The sequence below is a fragment of the Pelodiscus sinensis genome, chromosome 6 (assembly GCF_049634645.1).
Source record: "Pelodiscus sinensis isolate JC-2024 chromosome 6, ASM4963464v1, whole genome shotgun sequence".
Lineage (NCBI taxonomy): Eukaryota > Metazoa > Chordata > Testudines > Trionychidae > Pelodiscus > Pelodiscus sinensis.
Window position 1 is genome coordinate 121,491,997 of NC_134716.1, and position 15,490 is coordinate 121,507,486.

At 66.7% G+C, this 15,490-nt stretch overlaps 7 non-coding genes across 7 annotated transcripts; all 7 read left to right on the top strand.

The window, feature by feature from the left end:
* Positions 1–3,295: 3,295 nt before the first annotated feature.
* Positions 3,296–3,367, top strand: TRNAP-AGG (transfer RNA proline (anticodon AGG)). The gene has a single exon. It is a non-coding gene; the product is annotated as a tRNA-Pro (tRNA).
* Positions 3,368–5,269: 1,902 nt separating this feature from the next.
* TRNAP-AGG (transfer RNA proline (anticodon AGG)) lies at positions 5,270–5,341 on the top strand. Its single transcript has one exon. It is a non-coding gene; the product is annotated as a tRNA-Pro (tRNA).
* Positions 5,342–7,245: 1,904 nt separating this feature from the next.
* On the top strand, positions 7,246–7,317 carry TRNAP-AGG (transfer RNA proline (anticodon AGG)). Its single transcript has one exon. It is a non-coding gene; the product is annotated as a tRNA-Pro (tRNA).
* Positions 7,318–9,211: 1,894 nt separating this feature from the next.
* On the top strand, positions 9,212–9,283 carry TRNAP-AGG (transfer RNA proline (anticodon AGG)). The gene has a single exon. It is a non-coding gene; the product is annotated as a tRNA-Pro (tRNA).
* A 1,903-nt stretch (positions 9,284–11,186) lies between these two features.
* On the top strand, positions 11,187–11,258 carry TRNAP-AGG (transfer RNA proline (anticodon AGG)). Its single transcript has one exon. It is a non-coding gene; the product is annotated as a tRNA-Pro (tRNA).
* A 1,894-nt stretch (positions 11,259–13,152) lies between these two features.
* TRNAP-AGG (transfer RNA proline (anticodon AGG)) lies at positions 13,153–13,224 on the top strand. Its single transcript has one exon. It is a non-coding gene; the product is annotated as a tRNA-Pro (tRNA).
* Positions 13,225–15,118: 1,894 nt separating this feature from the next.
* Positions 15,119–15,190, top strand: TRNAP-AGG (transfer RNA proline (anticodon AGG)). The gene has a single exon. It is a non-coding gene; the product is annotated as a tRNA-Pro (tRNA).
* Positions 15,191–15,490: the final 300 nt, after the last annotated feature.

The following is a 15,490-nucleotide window of genomic DNA, read 5'->3' on the forward strand; positions in this document are numbered from 1 at the left end:
CCGGATCTCGGATGAGCGACGGAGGGAGTCAACTACGGGGCGAGACCAAGGAACAGGTCGTCTGCGCCCCAGAGAACCAGCCAGGGCCTGGACAGAGACAGCCCAAAGCCTAACTTGCCATCGCTGTGGGCAAAAAGGCCACAAGAGGGCTCAGTGCACCAGGTCCCAGGACCGGGGACTTTCCAGGGTTAACTGGCTGGGGCGGGAGGAAGGGCAGGCTGCCCCAGAGGCAGGGGCTGGCAGGCAAACCTCAGCTCAGAGAGAGGGGAAGGATGCTCAGTGCACCTCCCCTGGGAGGTCTGATTCTCAGGAGGAGGATTTCTCCGTGTACCGGGTGGGGGCAGGACGGCCCCTGCGGAGCGAGCGCCTCATACCCCTGGAGGTGGATGGTAGGAAGGTGACGGGCTTCTGGGACACGGGGGCAGAGGTGACTCTGGCCCGATCCGACATAGTGGCCCCGGAGCGGATACTACCCCACGCGCAGCTGACCCTGAAGGGCATAGACGGGTCCCCGTTTAAGGTGCCTGTAGCCAGGGTGCATCTGAAATGGGGGGCGAAGGAAGGCCTCAAGGAAGTGGGGGTGCACCCGCACTTGCCCACCGAGGTGCTGATGGGGAACGACCTAGAGGAGTGGCCCCATGAATCCCAGCGGGCTCTAGTCACTACCTGGAGCCAGAGCCAGCGGGGGGCTGACAACGTGGGTCCAGGGAAGGACTCCCGGCAGCGTCCTCAGGGTCCCATCCCAGTGGACAGGGGGTCCAGCCAGGCTGGGACTCCGGACCTAGGCAGAGGTGGGGGACAGGTCCCGATCCCTGCCTCAGCAGCTGAATTCCAGGCTGAGGTGCAGGCAGACCCCTCCTTGCAGAGGCTGAGGGACCAGGCTGGCCTCCATGCAGCTCAGCCCCGGGGGAGAGGTGGCCAGGAGAGATTCCTGCGGGAGCGTGGGCTCCTGTTCCGTGAGTGGCTCCCCCCCAGGAAGGCGAGGGCATGGAGGGTAGAGCGGCAGCTGGTCGTCCCCCGAAAGTATCGCCTCAAGCTGCTGTATTTGGCCCACGATGTCCCCGTTGGGGGCCACCGGGGGATCCGGAGCACCCGGCTGAAGCTGCTCCAGCACTTCTATTGGCCGGGAATCTTTACAGCCGTGCGGCGGTACTGCCGGTCCTGTGACTCCTGCCAGAGGGGCGGGAAGGCCCAAGACAGGAGGAAAGCGGCTTGGGGGTCTCTACCCCAGATAGACCCTCTGGGCTTGCTGAGAGAGTTATGGGAGGGGAAGACCTCCCTGGATGGAGCATCGGGGGTGGAAGCCGCCCTGGCTGGCCAGAGAAGGCTCGCTGGGCTCATGGCCCCAGCCCGAGAGACCCTGGCCAGAGATCAAGGCCAGTGGAAGGGTGGGTGTGACCCCCGAGGACAGGCCTGTGCCAGTCGCCCTGGAGCGGGGCGGCGAGTGGACAGAGGGAAGCCAGCTCATGTGGGGCCTTGCCACGGCCGGCCTGAGTCAAGGGGAGCACCCATGTCCCCGGGGCGGGTTCCCACGCAGAGGACCCGAACTTCCCTAGGTCACGAGCGGAGTGACCCTGCTCAGTTCGCTCTCGGAGGGGGGAGAACTGTGACGTAGTGGGGGTACCTGGCTGGTTTCTATGCTGCTGGCTCTGGGGTAACCCCACTGGCTGCCGTGGGTACCACGACCCAGCAAAACAGGATGAGTCACTATGCAAACCAGTCTGGCCAGACACCCCCCATGGAGAGGAACAAAGGAAGGTGGAATGCTGCCTTGGCTGGGGGGCAGGGCTGGAAGTGAGGGAGTTGGTTGCTGGCTGTCGGAGGGCATGGAGGGGAGCCTAGGAGAAGGGGCTGGAGTTTAGGGGCCCAGTCTCCCCCATCCCAAGGGGGCCTGAGGCATCCTAGCCCAGTTCCTGTAACCAGATTACATCGGTGCTGCGCTGTGCTGGAGGAGCAATAAACCACCCTCAATTCCACTGGCTGGTGCAGTCTGTTTGTGCCATTTCGGGGTGCAGGAGACGGGGAACCCCCAACGCGCCGTCACACCAGGCGCCGGACTTCAGACGGCCGACGATTCCACCTCTGCTGCAAGCGTGCCCCGAGCACGACGCCATTGTTGCGGGGAACTGATTGCTTTAGCAAGGGGAGCACGCGCCTTCTCTTTCTTTCTTTCTCTCTCTCTTCCGGACTCCGCCTCACAGCTAGCAGCCGCTTGTTCCTTTCCCGCTGGGAAGCCAGAACCAGGAGGCAGGCCGGGCGTGGCTTGTTGGTCTAGGAGCATGATTCTTGCTTTGGGAGCAAGAGGTCCCGGGTGCGAGTCCCGGACAAGCCCTTGCCGCTTCCCGCTGAGCTGTGGCCTTCTTGCCCTTTTTCTCTCGAGCTGCTGCTGGCTGACGGTCTGAATTGAGAGGCGTCTTGAGCAGGGAGCTGGAAGGTGGGCACGGGGGCACGGCAAGCTGGTTGCCGAGGCATGGCTGGAGGAGGCGCGGCGGGAAGTGGTCGGCTGTGGTCCCCCATTGGATTCAATGGGGTGACCTGGTGGCCGGAATTCCTCCCGGCCGCCCGCTGTCCCCCAACGGGGGGGACGGCGCTCTCCGGCACGAGCCCCGGTGGCAGGGCTTAATGGCTCAGCTCTAGGGGAGGCGGTGGGGGGAGGTGCTTTCTAGTGGGCACCCGAAGGCAGGGGAGGCGCCGAAGGGTCGGCCGGGGGAGGAGGCGGAGGCTGGGAGGCGGCCGGAGCCCATCTGCCCGCCGGGCAGGGGCAGACGCTGCCGCCCCGAGGCCCGTGGCGGAGCCGCCAGCTCAGCTGGAAAACTGCAGCCGCGCACGAGGCCCCCGGCTCTCGTGGGAAAGCCCCCGCCCCCCCCCCCCGCGTGGCGCACTCGGAGCGCCGTTCGGGATGGGAGACGCTTTACAGCCTGCTTGATCTCGGGCCAGAAGCTTGAGGACGAGCAGCCAGGCCAAAGGCGGCCCGGTGCTCTCGGGGCGGCAGAGGCCCAGCGCCGAGCTCCCGGACGAGGCCCGGCCAACGAGCGTGCTTGCCGGTGTCCCGGGCCTACTTTGGCCGGCCTTTTCCTCCCCACTTGCGTGCTGTGCCGTGCCGCGGCGTGGCGTGCGAGCCAGGTCAGGCCGCGAATGAGCTTTCTTTCTTGCTCTCGCAGCGGGATGGACCGCCCCGGGAGGCCAGCTTGGAAAGGTGCCCGGAGGCGTGGGCCTTTTGCGCTTTGTGCCTCCGGCTGCCTGCTCTTTCCGCCAAATTCGTGAGGCTGCCAGGAGCCAGCTTGCCCCCAGGTCTGGCTTGTTGGTCTAGGGGTATGATTCTCGCTTAGGGTGCGAGAGGTCCCGGGTTCAACTCCCGGACAAGCCCTGGTCCTCTCCTGCTTGGGGCCGGCCCGTGCGCTCGGCTGTGGCTCTCCTCTTTCTTACTTCAGCCCTGCGGATAGGTCACCGGGCCCCCTCTTTGGCGGGAGCAGCGCCCCAACCCATCTTCCCGCTGGGTGCCCCGCTCGCCCATTCACGTTACGCTACTCGTGTGCCCGTGTCCTTGTGGTACTCCAAGATGCCGGCGTTGGCTCTGCGCCTCTCCTTCAAGCTCCAGCTCTGGGAGTCAGGCCCAGCCAACAGCGAGCCGGCCTCTGGCGGGAACGGCTACGCAGCGTAGTGGGCCCGTGGAGCAACATCCGCGCAACAACGAAGCACAGGGGAGGCACCCAGCTACCCTGAACGGTCGGTCTTTCCTGCCAAGCTGCCGCCTGGTTGGCGGGCCGAGGCGTCTGCCTCGAAAGGAGGACCGAGTCCTGCACGGACGGGGGGCTTTCTCACGCGACAGGGTCCATCTGGCCAATGGCTTTTCCACAGCCACAACAGTGGGCCCCCCTCCACGTGCTGAAGGTCACAGAAGGGGTCTGGCGGGCGCCTCCTCCCTTTGGTCTTCCGACCGGCTCCTGCCCTCAGGACCACGTCTGCTAGGAACTGACGGCTGTAGGGCTGGAAGGCCCGTCCCGGGAGAGGATGTCATCCAGGCGCCGGACTTCAGACGGCCGACGATTCCACCTCTTCTGCAAGCGTGCCCCGAGCACGACGCCATTGTTGCGGGGAACTGATTGCTTTAGCAAGGGGAGCACTCGCCTTCTCTTTCTTTCTCTCTCTCTTCCGGACTCCGCCTCACAGCTAGCAGCCGCTTGTTCCTTTCCCGCTGGGAAGCCAGAACCAGGAGGCAGGCCGGGCGTGGCTTGTTGGTCTAGGAGCATGATTCTTGCTTTGGGAGCAAGAGGTCCCGGGTGCGAGTCCCGGACAAGCCCTTGCCGCTTCCCGCTGAGCTGTGGCCTTCTTGCCCTTTTTCTCTCGAGCTGCTGCTGGCTGACGGTCTGAATTGAGAGGCGTCTTGAGCAGGGAGCTGGAAGGTGGGCACGGGGGCACGGCAAGCTGGTTGCCGAGGCATGGCTGGAGGAGGCGCGGCGGGAAGTGGTCGGCTGTGGTCCCCCATTGGATTCAATGGGGTGACCTGGTGGCCGGAATTCCTCCCGGCCGCCCGCTGTCCCCCAACGGGGGGGACGGCGCTCTCCGGCACGAGCCCCGGTGGCAGGGCTTAATGGCTCAGCTCTAGCGGAGGCGGTGGGGGGAGGTGCTTTCTAGTGGGCACCTGAAGGCAGGGGAGGGGCCGAAGGGTCGGCCGGGGGAGGAGGCGGAGGCTGGGAGGCGGCCGGAGCCCATCTGCCCGCCGGGCAGGGGCAGACGCTGCCGCCCCGAGGCCCGCGGCGGAGCCGCCAGCTCAGCTGGAAAACTGCAGCCGCGCACGAGGCCCCCGGCTCTCGGGGGACAGCCCCCGCCCCCCCCCCCCGCCGGGCGTGGCGCACTCGGAGCGCCGTTCGGGATGGGAGACGCTTTACAGCCTGCTTGATCTCGGGCCAGAAGCTTGAGGACGAGCAGCCAGGCCAAAGGCGGCCCGGTGCTCTCGGGGCGGCAGAGGCCCAGCGCCGAGCTCCCGGACGAGGCCCGGCCAACGAGCGTGCTTGCCGGTGTCCCGGGCCTACTTTGGCCGGCCTTTTCCTCCCCACGTGCGTGCTGTGCCGTGCCGCGGCGTGGCGTGCGAGCCAGGTCAGGCCGCGAATGAGCTTTCTTTCTTGCTCTCGCAGCGGGATGGACCGCCCCGGGAGGCCAGCTTGGAAAGGTGCCCGGAGGCGTGGGCCTTTTGCGCTTTGTGCCTCCGGCTGCCTGCTCTTTCCGCCAAATTCGTGAGGCTGCCAGGAGCCAGCTTGCCCCTAGGTCTGGCTTGTTGGTCTAGGGGTATGATTCTCGCTTAGGGTGCGAGAGGTCCCGGGTTCAACTCCCGGACAAGCCCTGGTCCTCTCCTGCTTGGGGCCGGCCCGTGCGCTCGGCTGTGGCTCTCCTCTTTCTTACTTCAGCCCTGCGGATAGGTCACGGGGCCCCCTCTTTGGCGGGAGCAGCGCCCCAACCCATCTTCCCGCTGGGTGCCCCGCTCGCCCATTCACGTTACGCTACTCGTGTGCCCGTGTCCTTGTGGTACTCCAAGATGCCGGCGTTGGCTCTGCGCCTCTCCTTCAAGCTCCAGCTCCGGGAGTCAGGCCCAGCCAACAGCGAGCCGGCCTCTGGCGGGAACGGCTACGCAGCGTAGTGGGCCCGTGGAGCAACATCCGCGCAACAACGAAGCACAGGGGAGGCACCCAGCTACCCTGAACGGTCGGTCTTTCCTGCCAAGCTGCCGCCTGGTTGGCGGGCCGAGGCGTCCGCCTCGAAAGGAGGACCGAGTCCTGCACGGACGGGGGCTTTCTCACGCGACAGGGTCCATCTGGCCAATGGCTTTTCCACAGCCACAACAGTGGGCCCCCCTCCACGTGCTGAAGGTCACAGAAGGGGTCTGGCGGGCGCCTCCTCCCTTTGGTCTTCCGACCGGCTCCTGCCCTCAGGACCACGTCTGCTAGGAACTGACGGCTGTAGGGCTGGAAGGCCCGTCCCGGGAGAGGATGTCATCCAGGCGCCGGACTTCAGACGGCCGACGATTCCACCTCTGCTGCAAGCGTGCCCCGAGCACGACGCCATTGTTGCGGGGAACTGATTGCTTTAGCAAGGGGAGCACTCGCCTTCTCTTTCTTTCTTTCTTTCTTTCTCTCTTCCGGACTCCGCCTCACAGCTAGCAGCCGCTTGTTCCTTTCCCGCTGGGAAGCCAGAACCAGGAGGCAGGCCGGGCGTGGCTTGTTGGTCTACGAGCATGATTCTTGCTTTGAGAGCAAGAGGTCCCGGGTGCGAGTCCCGGACAAGCCCTTGCCACTTCCCGCTGAGCTGTGGCCTTCTTGCCCTTTTTCTCTCGAGCTGCTGCTGGCTGACGGTCTGAATTGAGAGGCGTCTTGAGCTGGAAGGTGGGCACGGGGGCACGGCAAGCTGGTTGCCGAGGCATGGCTGGAGGAGGCGCGGCGGGAAGTGGTCGGCTGTGGTCCCCCATTGGATTCAATGGGGTGACCTGGTGGCCGGAATTCCTCCCGGCCGCCCGCTGTCCCCCAACGGGGGGGACGGCGCTCTCCGGCACGAGCCCCGGTGGCAGGGCTTAATGGCTCAGCTCTAGCGGAGGCGGTGGGGGGAGGTGCTTTCTAGTGGGCACCTGAAGGCAGGGGAGGGGCCGAAGGGTCGGCCGGGGGAGGAGGCGGAGGCTGGGAGGCGGCCGGAGCCCATCTGCCCGCCGGGCAGGGGCAGACGCTGCCGCCCCGAGGCCCGCGGCGGAGCCGCCAGCTCAGCTGGAAAACTGCAGCCGCGCACGAGGCCCCCGGCTCTCGGGGGACAGCCCCCGCCCCCCCCCCCCCCGCCGGGCGTGGCGCACTCGGAGCGCCGTTCGGGAGGGGAGACGCTTTACAGCCTGCTTGATCTCGGGCCAGAAGCTTGAGGACGAGCAGCCAGGCCAAAGGCGGCCCGGTGCTCTCGGGGCGGCAGAGGCCCAGCGCCGAGCTCCCGGACGAGGCCCGGCCAACGAGCGTGCTTGCCGGTGTCCCGGGCCTACTTTGGCCGGCCTTTTCCTCCCCACGTGCGTGCTGTGCCGTGCCGCGGCGTGGCGTGCGAGCCAGGTCAGGCCGCGAATGAGCTTTCTTTCTTGCTCTCGCAGCGGGATGGACCGCCCCGGGAGGCCAGCTTGGAAAGGTGCCCGGAGGCGTGGGCCTTTTGCGCTTTGTGCCTCCGGCTGCCTGCTCTTTCCGCCAAATTCGTGAGGCTGCCAGGAGCCAGCTTGCCCCCAGGTCTGGCTTGTTGGTCTAGGGGTATGATTCTCGCTTAGGGTGCGAGAGGTCCCGGGTTCAACTCCCGGACAAGCCCTGGTCCTCTCCTGCTTGGGGCCGGCTCGGCTGTGGCTCTCCTCTTTCTTACTTCAGCCCTGCGGATAGGTCACGGGGCCCCCTCTTTGGCGGGAGCAGCGCCCCAACCCATCTTCCCGCTGGGTGCCCCGCTCGCCCATTCACGTTACGCTACTCGTGTGCCCGTGTCCTTGTGGTACTCCAAGATGCCGGCGTTGGCTCTGCGCCTCTCCTTCAAGCTCCAGCTGCGGGAGTCAGGCCCAGCCAACAGCGAGCCGGCCTCTGGCGGGAACGGCTACGCAGCGTAGTGGGCCCGTGGAGCAACATCCGCGCAACAACGAAGCACAGGGGAGGCACCCAGCTACCCTGAACGGTCGGTCTTTCCTGCCAAGCTGCCGCCTGGTTGGCGGGCCGAGGCGTCCGCCTCGAAAGGAGGACCGAGTCCTGCACGGACGGGGGCTTTCTCACGCGACAGGGTCCATCTGGCCAATGGCTTTTCCACAGCCACAACAGTGGGCCCCCCTCCACGTGCTGAAGGTCACAGAAGGGGTCTGGCGGGCGCCTCCTCCCTTTGGTCTTCCGACCGGCTCCTGCCCTCAGGACCACGTCTGCTAGGAACTGACGGCTGTAGGGCTGGAAGGCCCGTCCCGGGAGAGGATGTCATCCAGGCGCCGGACTTCAGACGGCCGACGATTCCACCTCTGCTGCAAGCGTGCCCCGAGCACGACGCCATTGTTGCGGGGAACTGATTGCTTTAGCAAGGGGAGCACTCGCCTTCTCTTTCTTTCTTTCTTTCTTTCTCTCTTCCGGACTCCGCCTCACAGCTAGCAGCCGCTTGTTCCTTTCCCGCTGGGAAGCCAGAACCAGGAGGCAGGCCAGGCGTGGCTTGTTGGTCTACGAGCATGATTCTTGCTTTGAGAGCAAGAGGTCCCGGGTGCGAGTCCCGGACAAGCCCTTGCCACTTCCCGCTGAGCTGTGGCCTTCTTGCCCTTTTTCTCTCGAGCTGCTGCTGGCTGACGGTCTGAATTGAGAGGCGTCTTGAGCTGGAAGGTGGGCACGGGGGCACGGCAAGCTGGTTGCCGAGGCATGGCTGGAGGAGGCGCGGCGGGAAGTGGTCGGCTGTGGTCCCCCATTGGATTCAATGGGGTGACCTGGTGGCCGGAATTCCTCCCGGCCGCCCGCTGTCCCCCAACGGGGGGGACGGCGCTCTCCGGCACGAGCCCCGGTGGCAGGGCTTAATGGCTCAGCTCTAGCGGAGGCGGTGGGGGGAGGTGCTTTCTAGTGGGCACCTGAAGGCAGGGGAGGGGCCGAAGGGTCGGCCGGGGGAGGAGGCGGAGGCTGGGAGGCGGCCGGAGCCCATCTGCCCGCCGGGCAGGGGCAGACGCTGCCGCCCCGAGGCCCGCGGCGGAGCCGCCAGCTCAGCTGGAAAACTGCAGCCGCGCACGAGGCCCCCGGCTCTCGGGGGACAGCCCCCGCCCCCCCCCCCCGCCGGGCGTGGCGCACTCGGAGCGCCGTTCGGGATGGGAGACGCTTTACAGCCTGCTTGATCTCGGGCCAGAAGCTTGAGGACGAGCAGCCAGGCCAAAGGCGGCCCGGTGCTCTCGGGGCGGCAGAGGCCCAGCGCCGAGCTCCCGGACGAGGCCCGGCCAACGAGCGTGCTTGCCGGTGTCCCGGGCCTACTTTGGCCGGCCTTTTCCTCCCCACGTGCGTGCTGTGCCGTGCCGCGGCGTGGCGTGCGAGCCAGGTCAGGCCGCGAATGAGCTTTCTTTCTTGCTCTCGCAGCGGGATGGACCGCCCCGGGAGGCCAGCTTGGAAAGGTGCCCGGAGGCGTGGGCCTTTTGCGCTTTGTGCCTCCGGCTGCCTGCTCTTTCCGCCAAATTCGTGAGGCTGCCAGGAGCCAGCTTGCCCCTAGGTCTGGCTTGTTGGTCTAGGGGTATGATTCTCGCTTAGGGTGCGAGAGGTCCCGGGTTCAACTCCCGGACAAGCCCTGGTCCTCTCCTGCTTGGGGCCGGCCCGTGCGCTCGGCTGTGGCTCTCCTCTTTCTTACTTCAGCCCTGCGGATAGGTCACGGGGCCCCCTCTTTGGCGGGAGCAGCGCCCCAACCCATCTTCCCGCTGGGTGCCCCGCTCGCCCATTCACGTTACGCTACTCGTGTGCCCGTGTCCTTGTGGTACTCCAAGATGCCGGCGTTGGCTCTGCGCCTCTCCTTCAAGCTCCAGCTCCGGGAGTCAGGCCCAGCCAACAGCGAGCCGGCCTCTGGCGGGAACGGCTACGCAGCGTAGTGGGCCCGTGGAGCAACATCCGCGCAACAACGAAGCACAGGGGAGGCACCCAGCTACCCTGAACGGTCGGTCTTTCCTGCCAAGCTGCCGCCTGGTTGGCGGGCCGAGGCGTCCGCCTCGAAAGGAGGACCGAGTCCTGCACGGACGGGGGCTTTCTCACGCGACAGGGTCCATCTGGCCAATGGCTTTTCCACAGCCACAACAGTGGGCCCCCCTCCACGTGCTGAAGGTCACAGAAGGGGTCTGGCGGGCGCCTCCTCCCTTTGGTCTTCCGACCGGCTCCTGCCCTCAGGACCACGTCTGCTAGGAACTGACGGCTGTAGGGCTGGAAGGCCCGTCCCGGGAGAGGATGTCATCCAGGCGCCGGACTTCAGACGGCCGACGATTCCACCTCTGCTGCAAGCGTGCCCCGAGCACGACGCCATTGTTGCGGGGAACTGATTGCTTTAGCAAGGGGAGCACTCGCCTTCTCTTTCTTTCTTTCTTTCTTTCTCTCTTCCGGACTCCGCCTCACAGCTAGCAGCCGCTTGTTCCTTTCCCGCTGGGAAGCCAGAACCAGGAGGCAGGCCGGGCGTGGCTTGTTGGTCTACGAGCATGATTCTTGCTTTGAGAGCAAGAGGTCCCGGGTGCGAGTCCCGGACAAGCCCTTGCCACTTCCCGCTGAGCTGTGGCCTTCTTGCCCTTTTTCTCTCGAGCTGCTGCTGGCTGACGGTCTGAATTGAGAGGCGTCTTGAGCTGGAAGGTGGGCACGGGGGCACGGCAAGCTGGTTGCCGAGGCATGGCTGGAGGAGGCGCGGCGGGAAGTGCTCGGCTGTGGTCCCCCATTGGATTCAATGGGGTGACCTGGTGGCCGGAATTCCTCCCGGCCGCCCGCTGTCCCCCAACGGGGGGGACGGCGCTCTCCGGCACGAGCCCCGGTGGCAGGGCTTAATGGCTCAGCTCTAGCGGAGGCGGTGGGGGGAGGTGCTTTCTAGTGGGCACCTGAAGGCAGGGGAGGGGCCGAAGGGTCGGCCGGGGGAGGAGGCGGAGGCTGGGAGGCGGCCGGAGCCCATCTGCCCGCCGGGCAGGGGCAGACGCTGCCGCCCCGAGGCCCGCGGCGGAGCCGCCAGCTCAGCTGGAAAACTGCAGCCGCGCACGAGGCCCCCGGCTCTCGGGGGACAGCCCCCGCCCCCCCCCCCCCGCCGGGCGTGGCGCACTCGGAGCGCCGTTCGGGAGGGGAGACGCTTTACAGCCTGCTTGATCTCGGGCCAGAAGCTTGAGGACGAGCAGCCAGGCCAAAGGCGGCCCGGTGCTCTCGGGGCGGCAGAGGCCCAGCGCCGAGCTCCCGGACGAGGCCCGGCCAACGAGCGTGCTTGCCGGTGTCCCGGGCCTACTTTGGCCGGCCTTTTCCTCCCCACGTGCGTGCTGTGCCGTGCCGCGGCGTGGCGTGCGAGCCAGGTCAGGCCGCGAATGAGCTTTCTTTCTTGCTCTCGCAGCGGGATGGACCGCCCCGGGAGGCCAGCTTGGAAAGGTGCCCGGAGGCGTGGGCCTTTTGCGCTTTGTGCCTCCGGCTGCCTGCTCTTTCCGCCAAATTCGTGAGGCTGCCAGGAGCCAGCTTGCCCCCAGGTCTGGCTTGTTGGTCTAGGGGTATGATTCTCGCTTAGGGTGCGAGAGGTCCCGGGTTCAACTCCCGGACAAGCCCTGGTCCTCTCCTGCTTGGGGCCGGCTCGGCTGTGGCTCTCCTCTTTCTTACTTCAGCCCTGCGGATAGGTCACGGGGCCCCCTCTTTGGCGGGAGCAGCGCCCCAACCCATCTTCCCGCTGGGTGCCCCGCTCGCCCATTCACGTTACGCTACTCGTGTGCCCGTGTCCTTGTGGTACTCCAAGATGCCGGCGTTGGCTCTGCGCCTCTCCTTCAAGCTCCAGCTGCGGGAGTCAGGCCCAGCCAACAGCGAGCCGGCCTCTGGCGGGAACGGCTACGCAGCGTAGTGGGCCCGTGGAGCAACATCCGCGCAACAACGAAGCACAGGGGAGGCACCCAGCTACCCTGAACGGTCGGTCTTTCCTGCCAAGCTGCCGCCTGGTTGGCGGGCCGAGGCGTCCGCCTCGAAAGGAGGACCGAGTCCTGCACGGACGGGGGCTTTCTCACGCGACAGGGTCCATCTGGCCAATGGCTTTTCCACAGCCACAACAGTGGGCCCCCCTCCACGTGCTGAAGGTCACAGAAGGGGTCTGGCGGGCGCCTCCTCCCTTTGGTCTTCCGACCGGCTCCTGCCCTCAGGACCACGTCTGCTAGGAACTGACGGCTGTAGGGCTGGAAGGCCCGTCCCGGGAGAGGATGTCATCCAGGCGCCGGACTTCAGACGGCCGACGATTCCACCTCTGCTGCAAGCGTGCCCCGAGCACGACGCCATTGTTGCGGGGAACTGATTGCTTTAGCAAGGGGAGCACTCGCCTTCTCTTTCTTTCTTTCTTTCTTTCTCTCTTCCGGACTCCGCCTCACAGCTAGCAGCCGCTTGTTCCTTTCCCGCTGGGAAGCCAGAACCAGGAGGCAGGCCAGGCGTGGCTTGTTGGTCTACGAGCATGATTCTTGCTTTGAGAGCAAGAGGTCCCGGGTGCGAGTCCCGGACAAGCCCTTGCCACTTCCCGCTGAGCTGTGGCCTTCTTGCCCTTTTTCTCTCGAGCTGCTGCTGGCTGACGGTCTGAATTGAGAGGCGTCTTGAGCTGGAAGGTGGGCACGGGGGCACGGCAAGCTGGTTGCCGAGGCATGGCTGGAGGAGGCGCGGCGGGAAGTGGTCGGCTGTGGTCCCCCATTGGATTCAATGGGGTGACCTGGTGGCCGGAATTCCTCCCGGCCGCCCGCTGTCCCCCAACGGGGGGGACGGCGCTCTCCGGCACGAGCCCCGGTGGCAGGGCTTAATGGCTCAGCTCTAGCGGAGGCGGTGGGGGGAGGTGCTTTCTAGTGGGCACCTGAAGGCAGGGGAGGGGCCGAAGGGTCGGCCGGGGGAGGAGGCGGAGGCTGGGAGGCGGCCGGAGCCCATCTGCCCGCCGGGCAGGGGCAGACGCTGCCGCCCCGAGGCCCGCGGCGGAGCCGCCAGCTCAGCTGGAAAACTGCAGCCGCGCACGAGGCCCCCGGCTCTCGGGGGACAGCCCCCGCCCCCCCCCCCCGCCGGGCGTGGCGCACTCGGAGCGCCGTTCGGGAGGGGAGACGCTTTACAGCCTGCTTGATCTCGGGCCAGAAGCTTGAGGACGAGCAGCCAGGCCAAAGGCGGCCCGGTGCTCTCGGGGCGGCAGAGGCCCAGCGCCGAGCTCCCGGACGAGGCCCGGCCAACGAGCGTGCTTGCCGGTGTCCCGGGCCTACTTTGGCCGGCCTTTTCCTCCCCACGTGCGTGCTGTGCCGTGCCGCGGCGTGGCGTGCGAGCCAGGTCAGGCCGCGAATGAGCTTTCTTTCTTGCTCTCGCAGCGGGATGGACCGCCCCGGGAGGCCAGCTTGGAAAGGTGCCCGGAGGCGTGGGCCTTTTGCGCTTTGTGCCTCCGGCTGCCTGCTCTTTCCGCCAAATTCGTGAGGCTGCCAGGAGCCAGCTTGCCCCCAGGTCTGGCTTGTTGGTCTAGGGGTATGATTCTCGCTTAGGGTGCGAGAGGTCCCGGGTTCAACTCCCGGACAAGCCCTGGTCCTCTCCTGCTTGGGGCCGGCTCGGCTGTGGCTCTCCTCTTTCTTACTTCAGCCCTGCGGATAGGTCACGGGGCCCCCTCTTTGGCGGGAGCAGCGCCCCAACCCATCTTCCCGCTGGGTGCCCCGCTCGCCCATTCACGTTACGCTACTCGTGTGCCCGTGTCCTTGTGGTACTCCAAGATGCCGGCGTTGGCTCTGCGCCTCTCCTTCAAGCTCCAGCTCCGGGAGTCAGGCCCAGCCAACAGCGAGCCGGCCTCTGGCGGGAACGGCTACGCAGCGTAGTGGGCCCGTGGAGCAACATCCGCGCAACAACGAAGCACAGGGGAGGCACCCAGCTACCCTGAACGGTCGGTCTTTCCTGCCAAGCTGCCGCCTGGTTGGCGGGCCGAGGCGTCCGCCTCGAAAGGAGGACCGAGTCCTGCACGGACGGGGGGCTTTCTCACGCGACAGGGTCCATCTGGCCAATGGCTTTTCCACAGCCACAACAGTGGGCCCCCCTCCACGTGCTGAAGGTCACAGAAGGGGTCTGGCGGGCGCCTCCTCCCTTTGGTCTTCCGACCGGCTCCTGCCCTCAGGACCACGTCTGCTAGGAACTGACGGCTGTAGGGCTGGAAGGCCCGTCCCGGGAGAGGATGTCATCCAGGCGCCGGACTTCAGACGGCCGACGATTCCACCTCTGCTGCAAGCGTGCCCCGAGCACGACGCCATTGTTGCGGGGAACTGATTGCTTTAGCAAGGGGAGCACTCGCCTTCTCTTTCTTTCTTTCTTTCTCTCTTCCGGACTCCGCCTCACAGCTAGCAGCCGCTTGTTCCTTTCCCGCTGGGAAGCCAGAACCAGGAGGCAGGCCGGGCGTGGCTTGTTGGTCTAGGAGCATGATTCTTGCTTTGGGAGCAAGAGGTCCCGGGTGCGAGTCCCGGACAAGCCCTTGCCGCTTCCCGCTGAGCTGTGGCCTTCTTGCCCTTTTTCTCTCGAGCTGCTGCTGGCTGACGGTCTGAATTGAGAGGCGTCTTGAGCTGGAAGGTGGGCACGGGGGCACGGCAAGCTGGTTGCCGAGGCATGGCTGGAGGAGGCGCGGCGGGAAGTGGTCGGCTGTGGTCCCCCATTGGATTCAATGGGGTGACCTGGTGGCCGGAATTCCTCCCGGCCGCCCGCTGTCCCCCAACGGGGGGGACGGCGCTCTCCGGCACGAGCCCCGGTGGCAGGGCTTAATGGCTCAGCTCTAGCGGAGGCGGTGGGGGGAGGTGCTTTCTAGTGGGCACCTGAAGGCAGGGGAGGGGCCGAAGGGTCGGCCGGGGGAGGAGGCGGAGGCTGGGAGGCGGCCGGAGCCCATCTGCCCGCCGGGCAGGGGCAGACGCTGCCGCCCCGAGGCCCGCGGCGGAGCCGCCAGCTCAGCTGGAAAACTGCAGCCGCGCACGAGGCCCCCGGCTCTCGGGGGACAGCCCCCGCACCTCCCCCCCCGGGCGTGGCGCACTCGGAGCGCCGTTCGGGATGGGAGACGCTTTACAGCCTGCTTGATCTCGGGCCAGAAGCTTGAGGACGAGCAGCCAGGCCAAAGGCGGCCCGGTGCTCTCGGGGCGGCAGAGGCCCAGCGCCGAGCTCCCGGACGAGGCCCGGCCAACGAGCGTGCTTGCCGGTGTCCCGGGCCTACTTTGGCCGGCCTTTTCCTCCCCACTTGCGTGCTGTGCTGTGCCGTGCCGCGGCGTGGCGTGCGAGCCAGGTCAGGCCGCGAATGAGCTTTCTTTCTTGCTCTCGCAGCGGGATGGACCGCCCCGGGAGGCCAGCTTGGAAAGGTGCCCGGAGGCGTGGGCCTTTTGCGCTTTGTGCCTCCGGCTGCCTGCTCTTTCCGCCAAATTCGTGAGGCTGCCAGGAGCCAGCTTGCCCCCAGGTCTGGCTTGTTGGTCTAGGGGTATGATTCTCGCTTAGGGTGCGAGAGGTCCCGGGTTCAACTCCCGGACAAGCCCTGGTCCTCTCCTGCTTGGGGCCGGCTCGGCTGTGGCTCTCCTCTTTCTTACTTCAGCCCTGCGGATAGGTCACGGGGCCCCCTCTTTGGCGGGAGCAGCGCCCCAACCCATCTTCCCGCTGGGTGCCCCGCTCGCCCATTCACGTTACGCTACTCGTGTGCCCGTGTCCTTGTGGTACTCCAAGATGCCGGCGTTGGCTCTGCGCCTCTCCTTCAAGCTCCAGCTCCGGGAGTCAGGCCCAGCCAACAGCGAGCCGGCCTCTGGCGGGAACGGCTACGCAGCGTAGTGGGCCTGTGGAGC